Source organism: Manis pentadactyla, chromosome 3 (genome assembly GCF_030020395.1).
Source record: "Manis pentadactyla isolate mManPen7 chromosome 3, mManPen7.hap1, whole genome shotgun sequence".
NCBI lineage: Eukaryota > Metazoa > Chordata > Mammalia > Pholidota > Manidae > Manis > Manis pentadactyla.
Window position 1 is genome coordinate 16881788 of NC_080021.1, and position 19171 is coordinate 16900958.

General features: G+C 41.1%; 1 pseudogene; it reads right to left on the bottom strand.

The window, feature by feature from the left end:
- Positions 1–299: 299 nt before the first annotated feature.
- On the bottom strand, positions 300–3539 carry LOC130682813 (oligosaccharyltransferase complex subunit OSTC-like; annotated as a pseudogene).
- Positions 3540–19171: the final 15632 nt, after the last annotated feature.

Genomic DNA, 19171 nt, shown 5'->3' on the forward strand with positions numbered 1-19171 from the left:
TGGAGCCTACAATCTAGTAGGAAATACATTAAAAAAACAAACAAATGAAATCATTACAAACTGTAATAAGTGCCATTAAAAAATATTAAAAGTTGAGATCTAGAGTAATGGAGTTGGGATGGGGGAGGAGGGTCAGCTCCTACTTGGTAAAGGGTAGTAAAGGAAGTAAGGTATTTCCATTAGTAGGAGGAGACATCTGAGACCTGATGGTAAGGAAGAACCTAGAAAGAGAGGACAATACAGACAAAGGTTTTGAAGTAGAAAGAGGTTGACAGGTTTAGGTGAGTGAAAGAGGATGAGTGTGGCTGGAGTAAAACAGGGAGAGGGGGATAAGCTGAGACTAGGAAGACAGGCAGGACCAGATTGTAAAGGGCCATATCAGCTTGGTAAGAAATTGGGTTTTCGTCAAAAGTGTAGTGGAAATCCACCCAAGGGCTCTGCGTAGATGAAGAACATGCTCTGGTTTGCTGCTGTGTGGACAATGGAAGGGACAGGATAAGGACGTCACTGGGGTTGCCTGCATAAAAGACAATGGTGGCTGGGAGCAAGCACTCCTGACAAGAGGGAGGCTGGATGGTCAGAGACAAAAGGACATGTGAAGATGGAGGCAGAGGTCAGAGTGATGTGGCTCCAGGCGCCGAGGAATTTGGATGGCCCCTTGAAACTGGAAAAGACGAAGAAGTGGATTCCCCCTAAAGCCTCTGGAGGGTACGTGGCTCTGCCAGCTGCCCATTATAGACTTCTGGCCTACAGAACTCTTAAGTAATATATTTGTGTTACTTTAAGCCATTAGGTTGGTGGTGATTCATTACAGCAGCAACGGGAAAACTTTACAGCCCATAAGCGTAAAGGAGTGAAGGGAGGAAGGGTGTGACCGGAGCCCATCGGGACACCTCCCTGGAGAAGGTCAACTGATGGCTGCTGTGGCCCTCCGGCAGCGCTGCTGGCAGGAAGAAACAATCTGCCTTTGCTCTGCCTCACCCTCCACGTCTTCCTATACCCTTCCCCTGGCCAGCACTAACCAGAAGCTGCAGGCAGAGGGCCCATGGAGGCAGTTCCCCTGGGTTGGCCTCCGGGTGACAGAGAGAATAGAGGAGGATGGAGAGTGGATTCAGAGCAGCAAGTGGAAAATATCCAGCCCAGTGCAGGTTGCCAACCTAACGGGTTAGCTCTTTATCTGGAGCTTATAAGAAAGTGGGAAGTTTGGAGTGGTGCCCTTGCTTATCTCTACCCTCTCTTTGGTTTTGCCTCATATTTTCACAGTGCAGATAAATGATGTCAGTGTACCTGTTTCTAGTATCTCATTCACCCCTCAGTTGCAGCAAGTTTCCAAAGTAAAAGATATAAATTAAAGTTAGCCATCATTTACTCTAAGACCAAAAAGCATATTGACATCACAGTATCATGAATGGATTTACTTAAAACTTTTTTCATGTTTTAACCTAAAATAGAGATTCCAAAACTCTGAATTGACTACATCAGCACTCCTGGATGTTTAAAGATTTTATAGATTTGGAGATTCCATCCTTACAGATTCTCATTTAGTAAGCTTGAGTGGGGAATGAGAGTCTGTTTTCTTTTTAAAACATGCCCCCATAGGTTTTCATGAGCAACAGATGCCTTCAATCTCAACTATTTTTTAGGCCAAACTGCCTTTAGACTTATCAGTTACATATTGCATGACAGCAGAGTTTTTATTAATCTCTTTTTTCAAATTAGAGAAATTATTTATTTCTGCTCCTTTCATACATCTTATTGTTCAGGAAGCAGTCTTATACGCACATCTAAAATAATGTACCATCGCACACACTGTTTAGAGACAGAGCATCACAGGTAAAGCTGATCACCCATCCAGAGTCCACAGCTTTCAGGGTCTCACTCCTTGATTTTACATTCATTTCTTAAAGTCAGAAATGTCATCTCCCAAAAGCATTAAGGGGGTTGTAAAACATAATCACTTTGTTCAATATTGTAGTTGCAAAAATGGAGTATATTTTCTTTAAGAAATGAAAAACTAAGAAAAAAATGCCACTTACACATGTTTGGTATGTCAGTATAGGCCAGCAGCAAAAAATACTGTGATAAGCTTGTCTTTATGATACCAAGAAGACGTTCTAGTCCAAGCTTTAAAATGCTTCCTGTATTTTCACTAGGTGCTTCTTTTCTGCTTTTCATACTTTTCCATATTTCATATCAGATGATTGGTAGAGCCTTTAAAACTTCATTAAGAGGAGTGAGTTCAGTATCCCCTGATTTCTTCTCAAAACGCACTCTAACCCCTCAGACACCCTGGCAGTTTCATTCTCATGAACACTTTAGCCATGAAAAAACTCAGTAAGACACAGTCAAACCTAGTGACTAGAAGAAGTCTACTGAGTTTTGGAATGTTTGGGACACTGGATCGGTCTAGATTTATGAACCCTAAACCTCCCATTGTAAACAGGAAGCTGGATGCAAGTCCTTCCATAATATATCGTCCATTTACTCTGTAGGCAAAGAAAGCTACTGGTCTCTGATGCCCATGTTCATCAGTCATAGAGCCAACACTTGCAGGTTCAACAATAACATCGTAAATTATTCCTCCGGTGATAAGTAAGACACCACCACCAGAGCGTACGCCCTCATGGCTGACCGCACACGCACCCAGGGTGGCTTCTTCAGCTTCAGCTCGGGGCATTCGAGCATGAAGAATAGAACTTGTATGGTCCGCATGTTGGTGGCGACAGGAGCAGCTCCTGGCCTCCAGCCCCACACGCTACCCATTAATCTTAAGACATTCTTTAAAAAGTTCTACTTCCAGTCAGCTGGAATGTGATTGGAATTAAATTCACCACATACAGTTTTGTATGAACAGAAAAATCCATTTTATTAATATCAGCTACTCTGTATAGGTAATGAACTACTATGATGTGACAGCCACTGGACTTGGCACTGTGTCTACAAAAATGAATTATAATTCAGATTTTCAAGAATTTAGTTTGTTGGGAGGGACATCTCTGCAAACAAATAATTGTAATACAGTGAGATCAGGGCTACGATGGGACCGTGAGCATAGTGTCTCAGGAATTTCAGGGTGATACTCCAAGAGGTCTTTATGAAAGATGTGTCATTTGAGCTGCACCTTGGGGGGAGAGTAGGAGTTTACAACACAGGGAAGGTCCTTCCAGACAGTGAGAACAGCACATACAACAGAGGCATGAAGCAGGTGGCTGGCTAAGGGAACTGCATGTGGTTTGGAGGAGCTGGAGCAGAGGATGTACAGCTCTTGATGAAGCTTTGGGGGAGGCAAGGGCTTTCATATCACCAGTCCTGCTGCCAATGACAGTGAGCTTGTATGTTAGACCAGTGTTTATGGGAAGTCTCGCAGTGCCTTGAAAGCTTTGGTATAAAAATTGCAAAAGTAAGTCTTGTCAAACTTTCCAACAACCCAGAATGATTTTATAGTGAATGAATGAAAGTCCCCTTTCACTGCTCTCTTCTGTGTCCACCCAAATCACATCTACCCCCCACCCCCACTACAGAGTTGGCCATTGTTAATAGTCTGGGGCATCCTCACTGATGTGTTACAAATTCTATTATTTATTTTCAAACCTACTGCTATGGGCTGAATTGCACCCCCCTGAAATTCATATATTGAAGCCTAACCCAACTGTATTTGGAGTAGGGTCTTCAGGAGGAAATTAAGATTGAATGAGGACAGGTGTCTCCCCTGCAAAACCACAGTGAGAAGATGGCCCTGTGCAAGTCTGGAAGAGAGCTCTTGCCAGAAACAGGACCTTGCCAGGCATTGTTCTTGGACTTTCCAGCCTCCAGAACTGAGGAAAATGAATTTCTGTTGTTTAAGGCTCCAGTCTATGATATTTTGTTATGGTAGCCAGAGACCAAGACACCTACCAGAAATAGAAAAAAACAGTAAAAAGAATCTTCATTTATCTGAAACCAAGATTGAAAAATTATCTGTTGAATGATTATGAACAGGAAAGGGATATGATTAGATATGTGTTCTAGAAGGATCTCTTGGGCAGCAAAATGGATATATTGGAGGGATTCGGGCTGGAGATGGGGAGAAGGGTTATGCACTTCTTACAAACTTCCAGGCAAGCAATGCTGAGGGCTCTAGTTGCAGGGAGGTAGTGGAGAAGGAGAGGAGAAGCTACATATATTGCGGTCATAAGTCTGAATTTCACTGAATCTAAGATGCCTTGGATAGTAAAAGCCTGAATTCAAAGATATTAAAAATGAAAAGAATGCTCACCTTAGAATTGATGAAATGCAGAATTAAAACCTGGGAACCACCAATCCCCATGAACACTGGACACAAGTTCTTAATTTATTAGTGTGTACAAGTGAAGCAACATTTTGGTATCTGGAATCCTGATGCACAGTGTGGCTTAATGAGCATGTCTTTTTAACACTTCACAAGTTGCACTCTTGCTGTTCTTGACTGAAGAACGTGTTTTGGTGAGGGATTAATGAGGATTGGAACTTTATAGGAGCCTCTCAAGCACAATGCTACTCAGGTGTGGCTATGTCATTTACAAGGCCACAGTCATGCTCAGTTTGGGGGCAGGAAAATTCTGTGTATTTAATAAAAATGGGTGTTTTGAGTGGTGGCGCTGGGAGACCTGGCCTGCTGCTTCCTTTTCCAGGGAGCTTTCTTGGGCGTCTGGAGAGCAATTGGGTTCCACAGGCAGATGGAGCTATTACCCGTGTTTTTTCTCTCCCCAGTGACAGGCCTGCCAGCCAGTAATTACAGGGTACCAGCATCCCTTGTTTTGGAGCTGGGATAGTTATGTAAACAACATGATCAAGCATGGCTTGCCCAGGCTACCCTTCGGGGACCTGAAATTCCCCTTTGGAAGGCATGGCATCCAAATCAAACCAGGCACCTGGATGAGGGGCAGGATGCAGCTTTCTGCAGAAAAGCTGGATGCAGGGTTGAAGGATCCACGCCCCAGGAATGGGCCCCAGTAACATGAGCTAGTAAGCTCATGTGCGCATGCCCAGGACCCCACAGTGAATTTTTGCCTTTCCTAATTTGAAATTGGATTGAAAAACTCATGTGAAGGTTGAAAATCCAGACGCAGACTTTTTTGTTGCAAGTTATTTTAGGACTACATTTGATTGGTTGTTTTGGAAAAAGTACTTTGCCTTTGCGTTCCCGGAAGTGCCCAGCAAAGTTGGCCACTGTTAACCCCTACGTTACATGGTGAGTGTGGGCTCTGGGTTTGGACAGCCTAAGTTTGAAGCCCAGTTCTGCACCATGTCCCTGGGCAAGCTGCTTATCTTTCCTGTGCCTCAGTTCTCTCCTCTATGAAACGGAAATAAAAAATAGCATCTATTTCATAGAATTGTCGAGGTAATCAAGCACTTAGCATGCTGAGTACCCAGTTATTCTATATAAGAACAGTACCCAGCTATTCGATATAAAAGTAGAATTAATAACTACAATATTGAACATTAACAAGTGTTGAATTTACTCGGTGCCAGGCACTCTTCTACAAAAAATAGCTCATTTAATCCAACCAACCATCCTATGGTGCTATTATTATATTCCCATTTGATAGATGAGGGAATTGACACACAGGTAAGTCTATTTAATATGTCTTATTGTGTTCTGCTGAAGCTCATATGTACCTGATTGTAGATTATTAAAATTACTCATTTATATGCCTGGCTCTCCCCCCATAAATACGTGGGGTCCTCATATGTGATGGCTCTAGCATTCTTTTTTGACTTGGTAGACCTAGTTGCAGGCACACAGTAGGTAAAAATGTTGACTAGATTAGCATTAGCTCAATAGGAAGTCTGGGGTATTTGGGATATTACCAAGAAAAAATATTAAGTTTGGGCTATCAACGTGAAAAGAGTTTTTTCTGTATTGGCTCCCAACCATGCTACATGGCTCTTCCTGCGGTGTCCTGGGAACAGCTCCCTTGTTGACCTTCAGGCCAGATTCTATAGCTTTTCAGCTCCTGTTGGGTATTAGTAATCTCATGACAGTATCTGAGCCTCAGCCTGGTTTATTTTATAATGCCTCTCAGATCCAGCGCGGAGCTCTCCTCTCCTCCCCCGCAATGCAGGGGAGGCTGTGGTGCAGTGGCTGCTGGTTTCCCATGGCCGGCCCTCTTCCTGGAGCTGGGGTGGGGTGGGGGACAGGAAGGTGGGAATGGGGAGTGGGCAGAGGTTCCTCCTTATGCAGCAGTCCAAGGTGAGGTTCCCATCCTCTCCCATTGGGTTGCTGCTTCTCTAGTTAACTGGTTGGTGGCTGGTTCTCTCTGGGGCAGGTGTCCAAAGCTGGCTATCCCATGGGCTGTGGGAGCAAGTCCTTTGGAGACCCCTGTGGAAGTCTTTCTCCACACCCTTCCCTACATGGAGATCTGGCTCCAGGGCAACCTCTTCTCCTGACCTCACTTCAGTCTGGCATTTTAGTAACTGCTGGGGCCAATGACCTGGGGACATCCTCTTAGTGAGATTCAGGAAAGATGGCTCAAGCTCAGTTACTTTCTTACTGTCCACTCCACTCACGGGAAGCTTGCATGCCATGGGGGACAGTGCAGGCTGCCTCACTGCCCTTCCAACTCCTAGGCCAATGTCCTCTCCAGTCTGTCTTCCCCTGCTCCCGGCAACATTTGTAAGCCTGTTGCCCACCAGACATCCAAAGGGGAATGAAATGCCTGTCTTTCATATCACTGGAAGTCCTGGGCTTTATGAATGATTCTCCTGGAGTTCCTGCTCTGACTTAAGGGAAGGGATAGGCTCTTCCCATGAAACTGCCCTCCCCTCCCCGCTGACCCCCTCCTTTTCATTTCTTTTATATTGATTCAGGGGATGGAGGGAGTAAGGTCGATTCTGGCCTCTCTGTAAGCCCTGCAGGGAGGTAGCTGGATTTAACTGTTGAGCTTATTCTGTCAGGATACTTGTCCCCTGCATTGTGTTTTATCCAAAGCTCTGGGCTTTCATTGCAGCATTATTCACAATAGCTAAGACATGGGAGCTAAGAAAAAATGACACACACAAACAGGAATATTATTCAGACATGAAAAAGGAGAACCTGCCGTTGATGATGACATGGGTGGACCTTAAGGGTATTATACTAAATAAAATAAGTCAGACAAAGAAAGATAAGTAAGTCTATATGAGTTCACTTATATGTGGAATCTAAAAAAGCTGAGCTCATGAAAACAGGGACTTGAATGGTGGTTGCCAGGGCCTGTAGGGAGAGGGAAGTAGGGAGCTATTGGTCAAAGGGTACAAACTTCCCGTTATAAGATGATTAAGTTTTTGAGAGCTAATGTTCAGCGTGGTAACTATAATTAACAATACTATATGATATACTTGAAAGTTGCTAAGAGAATAGATCCCAAAAGTTCTCACTATACATATACATATGGTAACTGTGGTGATAGAGATGTTAACTAACTTTATTGTGGTAATCCTTTTACAATATAGACACATATCAAATCATCACATTATATACCTTAAATTTACACAATGTTAAATGTCACTTATATCTCAGTATAGCTGGGAAAAAAGCAAAACAAAACTAGGAGCATTTCCAAACCTAAAAACTTTTTTTCCAGGGGTAATTTAGGAGACATAACATTTTTTAAATTCATTTTATTATCATTAATCTACAATTACATGAGGAACATTACGGTTACTAGACTCTCCCCTTCACCAAGTCCCCCCCCACAAACCCCATTACAGTCACTGTCCATCAGTGTAGTAAGATGCTGTAGACTCACTACTTGTAGGAGATATAACATTTTACTGCATAAGTGATTATAATGAAACAGGTCACAAAGTTTAATGTGTATCTTTTTATTTTCCCTTCACACCTGATGCTATAATTTTGTGCATTGTGTATCTTTGAAAATTAAAGAGTGATTGGAAGTTTTTTTCAAAATTACAAACTCAGGCCATTTCTCTCTGGGCTAAGGAATATAGCCCATGTTAGAAGTACTGGAAAGAGACCAATGTCCATAGAACTAGGAAGTGAGGTGACCCAGGGTAGTTAAGCTGGTTAAAATTAATACATAATGAAAACAAAACACAAAGTTCTGGGACAAGAGAAACCCCATTCAATATCCTGTTACAATAATTATCAAATTAGAGAGTATGATCCTCTTGTTTTTTGGGCAGATCATGAACATTTCTAGGTCTCAGTCATCTCATCTGTGAAATGGGGTGGGGGAGGGTATATGCTGATAAGAAGTTAATAGAAGCTGGACCAGATCACCTCTTGAGGTCTCTGTCAGGTTTAATGTCTTTAAGTCTGTGAAGGTCATAATTTTTGGGTTGCCTGAATTCAAGGGTTCTGTCCTCTCCTTTGTTTTGTTTCAAGATAAAATTGCATTCACATCAAAGCACTTCATGGTTGTGAAATGCCCAACCTAGAAAGAGGGACAAACCCTGACTGGGAGAGGGGAAGAGAGCATTGTGTTCATACATATGAGGGAAATGGAAACAAAGAAGTGCTCTGTGTATAATCCACTTCCATCTTCCAGTGGCAGGGCTATAAGCACAAGCCAAAAATTCTTTCAAAGTTATTTGTTGGCAAATCTTCATCTAATAGAAAGACTGTTTGGATGGCAAGGCTAATGAAAGTTTATCTTAGAGACCTCTGGCTATCTGGTGCAGAAATGTGTGTTTCAGAAAGACTCTTCCGAAGGTTTTGTATTAGGTGCTGTGTGGGAAAGACATAAAATGAACAATGGGTTTAGGACCAGACAGATTTGAACTTAAACCCTAGCTCTGTGGTTTAGTAATTGTGTGACCTGAGTGTGATGGTATGTTTAAAAATCAGTTCTCGAAACACCATCAACAACAAAACTCTGATTTGTAGCTGAATTCTGTAGTATAAATAATTTACATCGCGGCCAAGTTATCAACCTATTACTGAATGAGGAGCTGGAAAGAGATACATACATTCAGCTCAGCTGTCCTGAGCTAGCTCCTGCATACCATACTGTGTGATCCTGGACAAATCGTTTAATTTCTCTGAGCCTCCTCAGTTTCTGCATTTGTAAAACTAGTATAATACTAGTATATACCTTACAAGGTTGCTATGATAATTAAAAAAGTAATATATTTGAAAGCACTTGGTGAAGAGTATGATTCAATTTATTACTGATATTGCATCTGGGCTCTCTTATTTCTTATTGCCTATTATAAAATTTAAAGAATTTTGATCCAAGAAAAACTTGACAGTGTGTATGGGCTTGTTATAGGGTGGGGGTGGGGAGAGTGTTGAAGAAGAAAATCAAGAAATAAAACAAGAATACTAAATAACATAGTTTCATCTGAACTCAAATGTGGCTTCCTAAAATCACAAAACGATGTTTGAACTAAAAGGGACCTAGAGACTAACTAATCCAATATATCTTCATGTTATGGATGAGAGACTGAGTCGGAGAGCTGGCGCAGCTTTCCCCCGGGGTCAGCCCAGAGGGGCAGAGCCCTGAGTAGAAGGCAGATCTGCAACTGGCTACCCAGGGCTCACTCAGCAGGTATTTGTTGGCTCAAGTGAGAACTTTCCCCAAAGAATGGTGGGAAAAAGGGAAAATGTTTTGGCTTAATCATCAGAATAGTTTTTTAAACCAGTGGTTTAAAAAGTGAAGTGCTGGAATTAAAAAAAGAAACCTATTGATTTCTTTACTAAGGAGGAAGAAATAAAGCAATTATCAGTGAGGTTTCTGGCAGGAAGTCATCTCCCTGTAGTTCCAAATGAAGGGACATAAATGAAGGGTCTGCTTGAAGAGGTGTGGGAAGGATTAAGGGAACACAAAGGATGCTGAGGTTCCCAGAGGCGGGAACACTGGGAATCACTTCTCCCAGGCTTGGAGAGGAGGCTTTCTGTGGAGGAGGGATGCAGCTTCTGTCAGAGATTTGTGACCAGCGAAGAGGGAGTACAAGAAAGACCCCAAACTCTCTCTTTTGTTCTCTGGTCTCTGCCGGCACCTTCCATTGGGCTACCCAACCAGATACCAACTGGCAAGAGTCTGGGAGATGCAGCCCTTTGCAGTCAGCCCCCGGGGGCATGGAACTGGGCAGAGAAGTGGAGAGTAGATCTTTAGGGACACACAGAGAACAAGCAGCACAAAAGCTTTACAAATGTTTAATATCCAGACTGATACTGGTCCTCTCCGTCTACCCATCAGGCCTCAGGTGTCATGTCAGTACCCAAGGCACCTGGACCTCAATGTGGTATGGAGGCCAGTGGTACTGTCAGTCAGTCATTTGTTTTTGGTGTACTGTGGCGTACTGCTAATGGATTGTGTGGCTGGCTAAATGGATTTATAGGTAATAGTGTCTAGTTTTAAGTAAACAAAATCTCCCAAAATGGATAAATGCTTAAAGAAGTTTCTTGCAAAGAAAGAGCAGAGTGAAGAAACTGCTATTGCAGACATAAAGGAAAATGTCAGCACTAACACGGCGCTCTTCCTGGGAGAGCCTCTTCACTGGCTGCAGTAGGAGGTAAAAACAATGATAAGCTAATGAAGTCTGACCAAAAATGGGCCAAAAATTCAAAATGATCACAATTATTCAAAATATGGATTTATAGCCATCATTACTAATGAGAACTCTCCTCTTAAGTGTCCATTATGCTTTGAAATATTAGTTTATGATATTCGTGCCTGCCTGTATTTCACAGGTAAATGAATACACATACATTGGGTTTATGCTTAAGAAAGATTTATTGGTGGGATAGTTAGAGACCACTGTTTTAAATGATAAGCTAAGATGAGGATCGTGTGCATTATTGACTTACTCATTATGCTTCTTTTAATAGTTTATATACAGTACATGGTTTTTGTGCCTAGAGCACATAGTACAAAACAAAAAATGGAGAGGGGGCTTAATGTATATTAATTAATATAATGTATATTAATTAATATACATTAAGTACTTAATGTATATTAATTAATATAATGTATAATATTCATTAATAATAATAATGAATGTTTATATAAAGCTTACTATGGGTTAAGCATTGCTCTAACCACACAAAATGTCTTAATCATGTTCAATGCAACAGCTGACTCCTTACAGCAATTCGTCATCACCCTCACTTTATAGGTCAGGGGGCATGTCAAGGTTCAGCACACTGCCCAGTACAGCAGGAAGAGGTGGGCGGGGTTTCAGCCCAGGCAGATTGGCTTCAGATTCTTTGCTCTGAATCGCTATGCTGTGCTGCCTCGCTGAAGGAAGGTAAGGGTTCCTTGGAATAACTTTGAAATTAAGAAAAAACTTAATAGTTAAGTATAATTAAAGCAATTAAATATAAGTTTAAAAAGTACAAGAAAGTGGGACCACTCCAACACTTTAATGTGGGTGACTTGACTATTTTGTCACACTCTTTGGCATCTGCCAAATATTTCTCAGGATGTGGTGATTGGCTGGCTGCCTCTTGCAGCCGCTAGATTCCACTCACACTTGGTTTTTCTCCCTTTCCCTCCTGCCCTCTTGAAGGCTTCCTCTAGACTTTCCTTGCCCTTGTTCTCTTTCTAGGAGTTTGTATTAGTCAGGGTTCTGCAGAGATACAGAAGCAGTAAGATATGTATTGCTCTATCTCTATATAGATTTATACAGTATATCTCTTTATACATATATGTGTGTGTATATCTTTTTTTTTTTTTTGTAGATAATTATTTTTTATTGAAGGGTAGTTGACACACAGTATTACACTACATTAGTTTCAGGTGTACAACACAGTGATTCAACATTTATATACATGATAATTCTAGGTACCAGCTATCACCATACCAAGTTGTTACCATATTTTGACTATATTCCTTATGCTATACATTACATCCCGGTTACTTATTTATTTTACCATTGGAAGTGTGTACTTTTTTGTTGTTGTTGTTGTTGTGAGGGCATCTCTCATATTTATTGATCAAATGGTTGTTAACAACAATAAAATTCTGTATAGGGGAGTCAATGCTCAATGCACAATCATTAATCCACCCCAAGCCTAATTTTCGTCAGTCTCCAATCTTCTGAAGCATAATGAACAAGTTCTTACATGGAGAACAAATTCTTACATATTGAATAAGTTACATGGTGAGCAGTACAAGGGCAGTCATCACAGAAACTTTTGGTTTTTCTCATGCATTATGAACTATAAACAGTCAGTTCAAATATGAATACTCATTTGATTTTTATACTTGACTTATATGTGGATACCACATTTCTCTCTTTATTATTATTATTTTAAATAAAATGCTGAAGTGGTAGGTAGATACAAGATAAAGGTAGAAAACATAGTTTAGTGTTGTAAGAGAGCAAATGTAGATGATCTGGTGTGTGCCTGTAGACTATGTGTTAATCCAAGCTAGACAAGGGCAATAAAACATCCACGTATGCAGAAGATTTCTCTCAGAACAGGGGGGCTGAGGTTCTAAGCCTCACCTCTGTTGCTCCCCAATTTCTCACCTGATGGCCCCCCTGCGACTGTGCCTGTCTTAGGTTGTTCCTCCCTTGAGGAATCTTACCCGTCTCTGGCTAACCAGTCATCTTCCGGGGCCATACAGGGAAATGTAAAGTTGGTAAGTGAGGGAGAAGCCTTATTGTTTGAAAAGGTTAGCTTTTTACTTCTTTGCAGATTTATGCCCTGTGGCTTCTATACCCAACATTTGTCTTGAGGTATCTTTACCACTTGGAAGAATTATGATACTCGGTAATTTTCGATATGAGGCACGAATTCTATTTAAGGGTTGTAATTAGGAAAGAAGAAGAAAAGCTATAGAAGTAGCAGGCAGAAGAAAACATGGGAAGATTGATTATTTCTTTGACATATCTTCTTGTAGAGTAACTTCAGCATGTATAGGTTTTAAACTACTACTTAAATTGCGCACACACATTAACATAATAGGAGTATAGCTACATAACCAAAGCATACCTGTAATTACCAGCCATCTCCAGTGAAACCAAGAAAACCAGTTAGGCACCTTAGGCATTTGTGAAAACTTATCTATGATATGGTGGATATTGTCCAACTGAACTTGAACAGTCTGAGAGAAATCAGACAAATTAAAACAACCCATTCCTGGGGGATGTTCACATCCCTTATGTTCTTTTAACAGTAGATAGTCTATAGTCGCAAGATTTTGGAGCGCTGCAAATTGCACTTCTCCTAATTCTTGGTTGAGTTCTGACAGTATAGATCCAGTCAAATTTGCTGTTTTACTGTATGCACAGGCCAGCTTAGATATCTCCTTCTTCATTCCCATGGCAAGTCCAGGAACTGGTGGGATGAGTGCATCTATAGCTGTAGCAGTGCGTGGATCTTTGTTAGGGATTTTTTATGATCATCTTCTGTCATGAGTCTTCCCGAGAGTGCTGATGTTGGAAGTTCTTTTTCATATCGTATCTTAGTTCATTTTCAGGGTAGCCCAATTAGGCTTTGATCCTCTGTATAAACACAAACAGACTCTTTGCCTACACTTTTATATGCCTTTTATACCCTTGTGTAGAACTCATTGGAGGTCTCCACACAGGAGATGCCTTTTTTTTTTTTTTTGGTGTCATTAATCTACACTTACATGACGAGTATTATGTTTACTAGGCTCTCCCCTATACCAGGTCCCCCCTATAAACCTCTTTACAGTCACTGTCCATCACCATAGCAAATGTTGTAGAATCACTACTTGCCTTCTCTGTGTTGTACAGCCTTCCCCTTCCTCCCCCCCCATGCATGCTAATCTTAATACCCCCCTTCTTCTCCACCCCCCTTATCCCTCCCTACCCACCCATCCTCCCCATTCCCTTTCCCTTTGGTACCTGTTAGTCCATTCTTGAGTTCTGTGATTCTGTTGCTGTTTGTTCCTTCAGTTTTTCCTTTGTTCTTATATTCCACAGATGAGTGAAATCATTTGGTATTTCTCTTTCTCCACTTGGCTTGTTTCACTGAGCATAATACCCTCCAGCTCCATCCATGTTGCTGCAAATGGTAGGATTTGCCCTTTTCTTATGGCTGAGTAGTATTCCATTGTGTATATGTACCACATCTTCTTTATCCATTCATCTATCGATGGACATTTGGGTTGCTTCCAATTCTTGGCTATTGTAAATAGTGCTGCGATAAACATAGGGGTGCACTGGTCTTTCTCATACTTGATTGCTGCATTCTTAGGGTAAATTCCTAGGAGTGGAATTCCTGGGTCAAATGGTAAGTCTGTTTTGAGCATTTTGATGTACCTCCATACTGCTTTCCACAATGGTTGAACTAATTTACATTCCCACCAGCAGTGTAGGAGGGTTCCCCTTTCTCCACAGCCTCGCCAACATTTGTTGTTGTTTGTCTTTTGGATGGCAGCCATCCTTACTGGTGTGAGGTGATACCTCATTGTAGTTTTACTTTGCATTTCTCTGATAATTAGCGATGTGGAGCATCTTTTCATGTGTCTGTTGGCCATCTGTATTTCTTTTTTGGAGAACTGTCTGTTCAGTTCCTCTGCCCATTTTTTAATTGGGTTATTTGTTTTTTGTTTGTTGAGGCGTGTGAGCTCTTTATATATTCTGGACGTCAAGCCTTTATCGGATCTGTCATTTTCAAATATATTCTCCCATACTGTAGGGTTCCTTTTTGTTCTATTGATGGTGTCTTTTGCTGTACAGAAGCTTTTCAGCTTAATATAGTCCCACTTGTTCATTTTTGCTGTTGTTTTCCTTGCCCGGGGAGATATGTTCAAGAAGAGGTCACTCATGTTTATGTCTAAGAGGTTTTTGCCTATGTTTTCTTCCAAGAGTTTAATGGTTTCATGACTTACATTCAGGTCTTTGATCCATTTTGAGTTTACTTTTGTATATGGGGTTAGACAATGGTCCAGTTTCATTCTCCTACATGTAGCTGTCCAGTTTTGCCAGCACCATCTGTAGAAGAGATTGTCATTTTGCCATTGTATGTCCATGGCTCCTTTATCAAATATTAATTGACCATATATGTCTGGGTTAATGTCTGGATTCTCTAGTCTGTTCCATTGGTCTGTGGCTCTGTTCTTGTGCCAGTACCAAATTGTCTTGATTACTATGGCTTTATAGTAGAGCTTGAAGTTGGGGAGTGAGATCCCCCCTACTTTATTCTTCTTTCTCAGGATTGCTTTGGCTATTCGGGGTTTTTGGTGTTTCCATATGAATTTTTGAATTATTTCTTCTAGTTCATTGAAGAATGTTGCTGGTAGTTTCATAGGGATTGCATCAAATCTGTATATTGCTTTGGGCAGGATGGCCATTTTGACGATATTAATTCTTCCTAGCCACGAGCATGGGATGAGTTTCCATCTGTTAGTGTCCCCTTTAATTTCTCTTAAGAGTGACTTGTAGTTTTCAGAGTATAAGTCTTTCACTTCTTTGGTTAGGTTTATTCCTAGGTATTTTATTTTTTTTGATGCAATTGTGAATGGAGTTGTTTTCCTGATTTCTCTTTCTGTTGGTTCATTGCTAGTGTATAGGAAAGCCACAGATTTCTGTGTGTTGATTTTGTATCCTGCAACTTTGCTGTATTCCGATATCAGTTCTAGTAGTTTTAGGGTGGAGTCTTTAGGGTTTTTTATGTACAGTATCATGTCATCTGCAAATAGTGACAGTTGAACTTCTTCTTTACCAATCTGGATTCCTTGTATTTCTTTGTTTTGTCTGATTGCTGTGGCTAGGACCTCCAGTACTATGTTAAGTAACAGTGGAGAGAGTGGGCATCCCTGTCTAGTTCCCGATCTCAGAGGAAATGCTTTCAGCTTCTCGCTGTTCAATATAATGTTGGCTGTGGGTTTATCGTAGATGGCCTTTATTATGTTGAGGTACTTGTCCTCTATTCCCATTTTGCTGAGAGTTTTTATCATGAATGGATGTTGAACTTTGTCAAATGCTTTTTCAGCATCTATGGAGATGCTCACGTGGTTTTTGTCTTTCTTTTTGTTGATGTGGTGGATGATGTTGATGGACTTTCGAATGTTGTACCATCCTTGCATCCCTGGGATGAATCCCACTTGGTCATGGTGTATGATCCTTTTGATGTCTTTTTGAATTCGGTTTGCTAATATTTTGTTGAGTATTTTTGCATCTACGTTCATCAGGGATATTGGTCTGTAGTTTTCTTTTTTGGTGGGGTCTTTGCCTGGTTTTGGTATTAGGGTGATGTTAGCTTCATAGAATGAGTTTGGGAGTATCCCCTCCTCCTCTGTTTTTTGGAAAACTGTAAGGAGAATGGGTATTATGTCTTCCCTGTATGTCTGATAAAATTCCGAGGTAAATCCATCTGGCCCGGGGGTTTTGTTCTTTGGTAGTTTTTTGATTACCTTCAATTTCGTTGTTGGTAATTGGTCTGTTTAGATTTTCTGTTTCTTTCTGGGTCAGTCTTGGAAGGTTGTATTTTTCTAGGAAGTTGTCCATTTCTCCTAGGTTTCCCAGCTTGTTAGCATAGAGGTTTTCATAGTATTCTCTAATAATTCTTTGTATTTCTGTGGGGTCCGTCGTGATTTTTCCTTTCTCGTTTCTGATACTGTTGATTTGTGTTGACTCTTCTCCTCTTAATAAGTCTGGCTAGAGGCTTATCTATTTTGTTTATTTTCTCAACGACGCAGCTCTTGATTTCATTGATTTTTTCTATTGTTTTATTCTCAATTTTATTTATTTCTTCTCTGATCTTTATTATGTCCCTCCTTCTGCTGACCTTAGGCCTCATTTGTTCTTCTTTTTCCAATTTCAATAATTGTGACATTAGACCATTCATTTGGGATTGTTCTTACTTTTTTAAATATGCTTGGATTGCTATATACTTTCCTCTTAAGATTGCTTTTGCTGTGTCCCACAGAAGTTGGGGTTAGTGTTGTTGTTGTCATTTTTTTCCATATATTGCTGGATCTCCATTTTGATTTGGTCATTGATCCATTGATTATTTTGGAGCGTGTTGTTAAGCCTCCATGTGTTTGTGAGCCTTTTTGCTTTCTTTGTACCGTTTATTTCTAGTTTTATGCGTTTCTGGTCTGAAAAGTTGGTTGATAGGATTTCAATCTTTTGGAATTTACTGAGGCTCTTTTTGTGGCCTAGTATGTGGTCTATTCTGGAGAATGTTCCATGTGCACTCGAGAAGAATGTATATGCTGTTGCTTTTGGATGTAGAGTTCTATAGATGTCTATTAGGTCCATCTGCTCTACTGTGTTGTTCAGTGCTTCCGTGTCCTTACTTATTTTCTGCCCAGTGGATCTATCCTTTGGGGTGAGTGGTGTGTTGAAGTCTCCTAGAATGAATGCATTGCGGTCTATTTCCCCCTTTAGTTCTGTTAGTATTTGTTTCACATATGCTGGGGCTCCTGTGTTGGGTGCATATATATATAGAGTGGTTATATCCTCTTGTTGGACTGAGCCCATTATCATTATGTAGTGTCCGTCTTTATCTCTTGTTACTTTCTTTGTGTTGAAGTCTATTTTGTCTGATATTAGTACTGCAACCCCTGCTTTCTTCTCGCTGTTGTTTGCCTGAAATATGTTTTTCCATCTCTTGACTTTTAGTCTGTACATGTCTTTGGGTTTGAGGTGAGTTTCTTGTAAGCAGCATATAGATGGGTCTTGCTTTTTTATCCATTCTATTACTCTGTGTCTTTTGATTGGTGCATTCAGTCCATTAACATTTAGGGTGACTATTGAAAGATATGTACTTATTGCCATTGCAGGCTTTAAATTCGTTGTTACCAAAGGTTCAAGGTTAGCCTCTTTAGTATCTTACTGCCTAACTTAGCTCGCTTATTGAGCTGTTATATACACTGTCTGGAGATTCTTTTCTTCTTTCCCTTCTTATTCCTTCTCCTCCATTCTTCATATGTTGGGTGTTTTGTGCTGTGCTCTTTCTAGGAGTGCTCCCATCTAGAGCAGTCCCTGTAAGATGTTCTGTAGAGGTGGTTTGTGGGAAGCACAATCCCTCAGCTTTTGTTTGTCTGGGAATTGTTTAATCCCACCATCATATTTGAATGATAGTCATGCTGGATACAGTATCCTTGGTTCAAGGCCCTTCTGTTTCATTGCATTTAATATATCATGCCATTCTCTTCTGGCCTGTAAGGTTTCTGTCGAGAAGTCTGATGTTAGCCTGGTGGGTTTTCCTTTATAGGTGATCTTTTTCTCTCTAGCTGCCTTTAAAACTCTTTCCTTGTCCTTGATCTTTGCCATTTTAATTATTATGTGTCTTGGTGTTGTCCTCCTTGGATCCTTTCTGTTGGGGGTTCTGTGTATTTCCGTGGTCTGTTCGATTATTTCCTCCCCCAGTTTGGGGAAGTTTTCAGCAATTATTTCTTCCAATATACTTTCCATCCCTTTTCCTCTCTCTTCTTCTTCTGGTACCCCTATAATACGGATATTGTTCCTTTTGGATTGGTCACACAGTTCTCTTAACATTGTTTCATTCCTGTAGATTCTTTTATCTCTCTCTATGTCAGCTTCTCTGCGTTCCTGTTCTCTGGTTTCAATTCCATCAATGGCCTCTTGCATCCTATCAATTCTGCTTATAAACCCTTCCAGAGTTTGTTTCATTTCTGTGATCTCCTTTCTGGCATCTGTGATCTCCCTCCGGACTTCATCCCATCTCTCTTGTGTATTTCTCTGCATCTCTGTCAGCATGTTTATGATTCTTATTTTGAATTCTTTTTCATGAAGACTGTTTAGGTCTGTCTCCTTCTCTGGTGTTGTCTCTGTGATCTTTGTCTGCCTGTAGCTTTGCCTTTTCATGGTGATAGGAATAGTTTCCAGAGCTGGGACGAGTGACGGCCAGAAGAACTTCCCTTCTTGTTGGTTTGTGGCCCTCCTCTCCTGGGAGAACAGCGACCTCTAGTGTCTTGTGCTGGGTAGCTGCACACAGACAGTGCTTCTGCTTCCTGCCCAGCTGCTATGGAGTTAATCTCCGCTGTTGCTGTGGGCGTGGCCTGGCTCGGGCAGCTGCTCCAAAATGGTGGAGTCGCGTTGGAGCAGGAGCTGCTGGGAGGCTATTTATCTCTGTAAGGGGCCTCCCTGCTTCCTGCAGCCCAGGGGTTAGGGTGCCCAGAGATCCCCGGATTCTCTACCTCTGGATTAAGTGTCCTGCCTGCCCCTTTAAGACTTCCAAAAAGCACCCGCCAAAACAAAACAACGACCACAAAAAAAAATAATAATTGTGAAATTAAAAAAATTTAAAAAATAA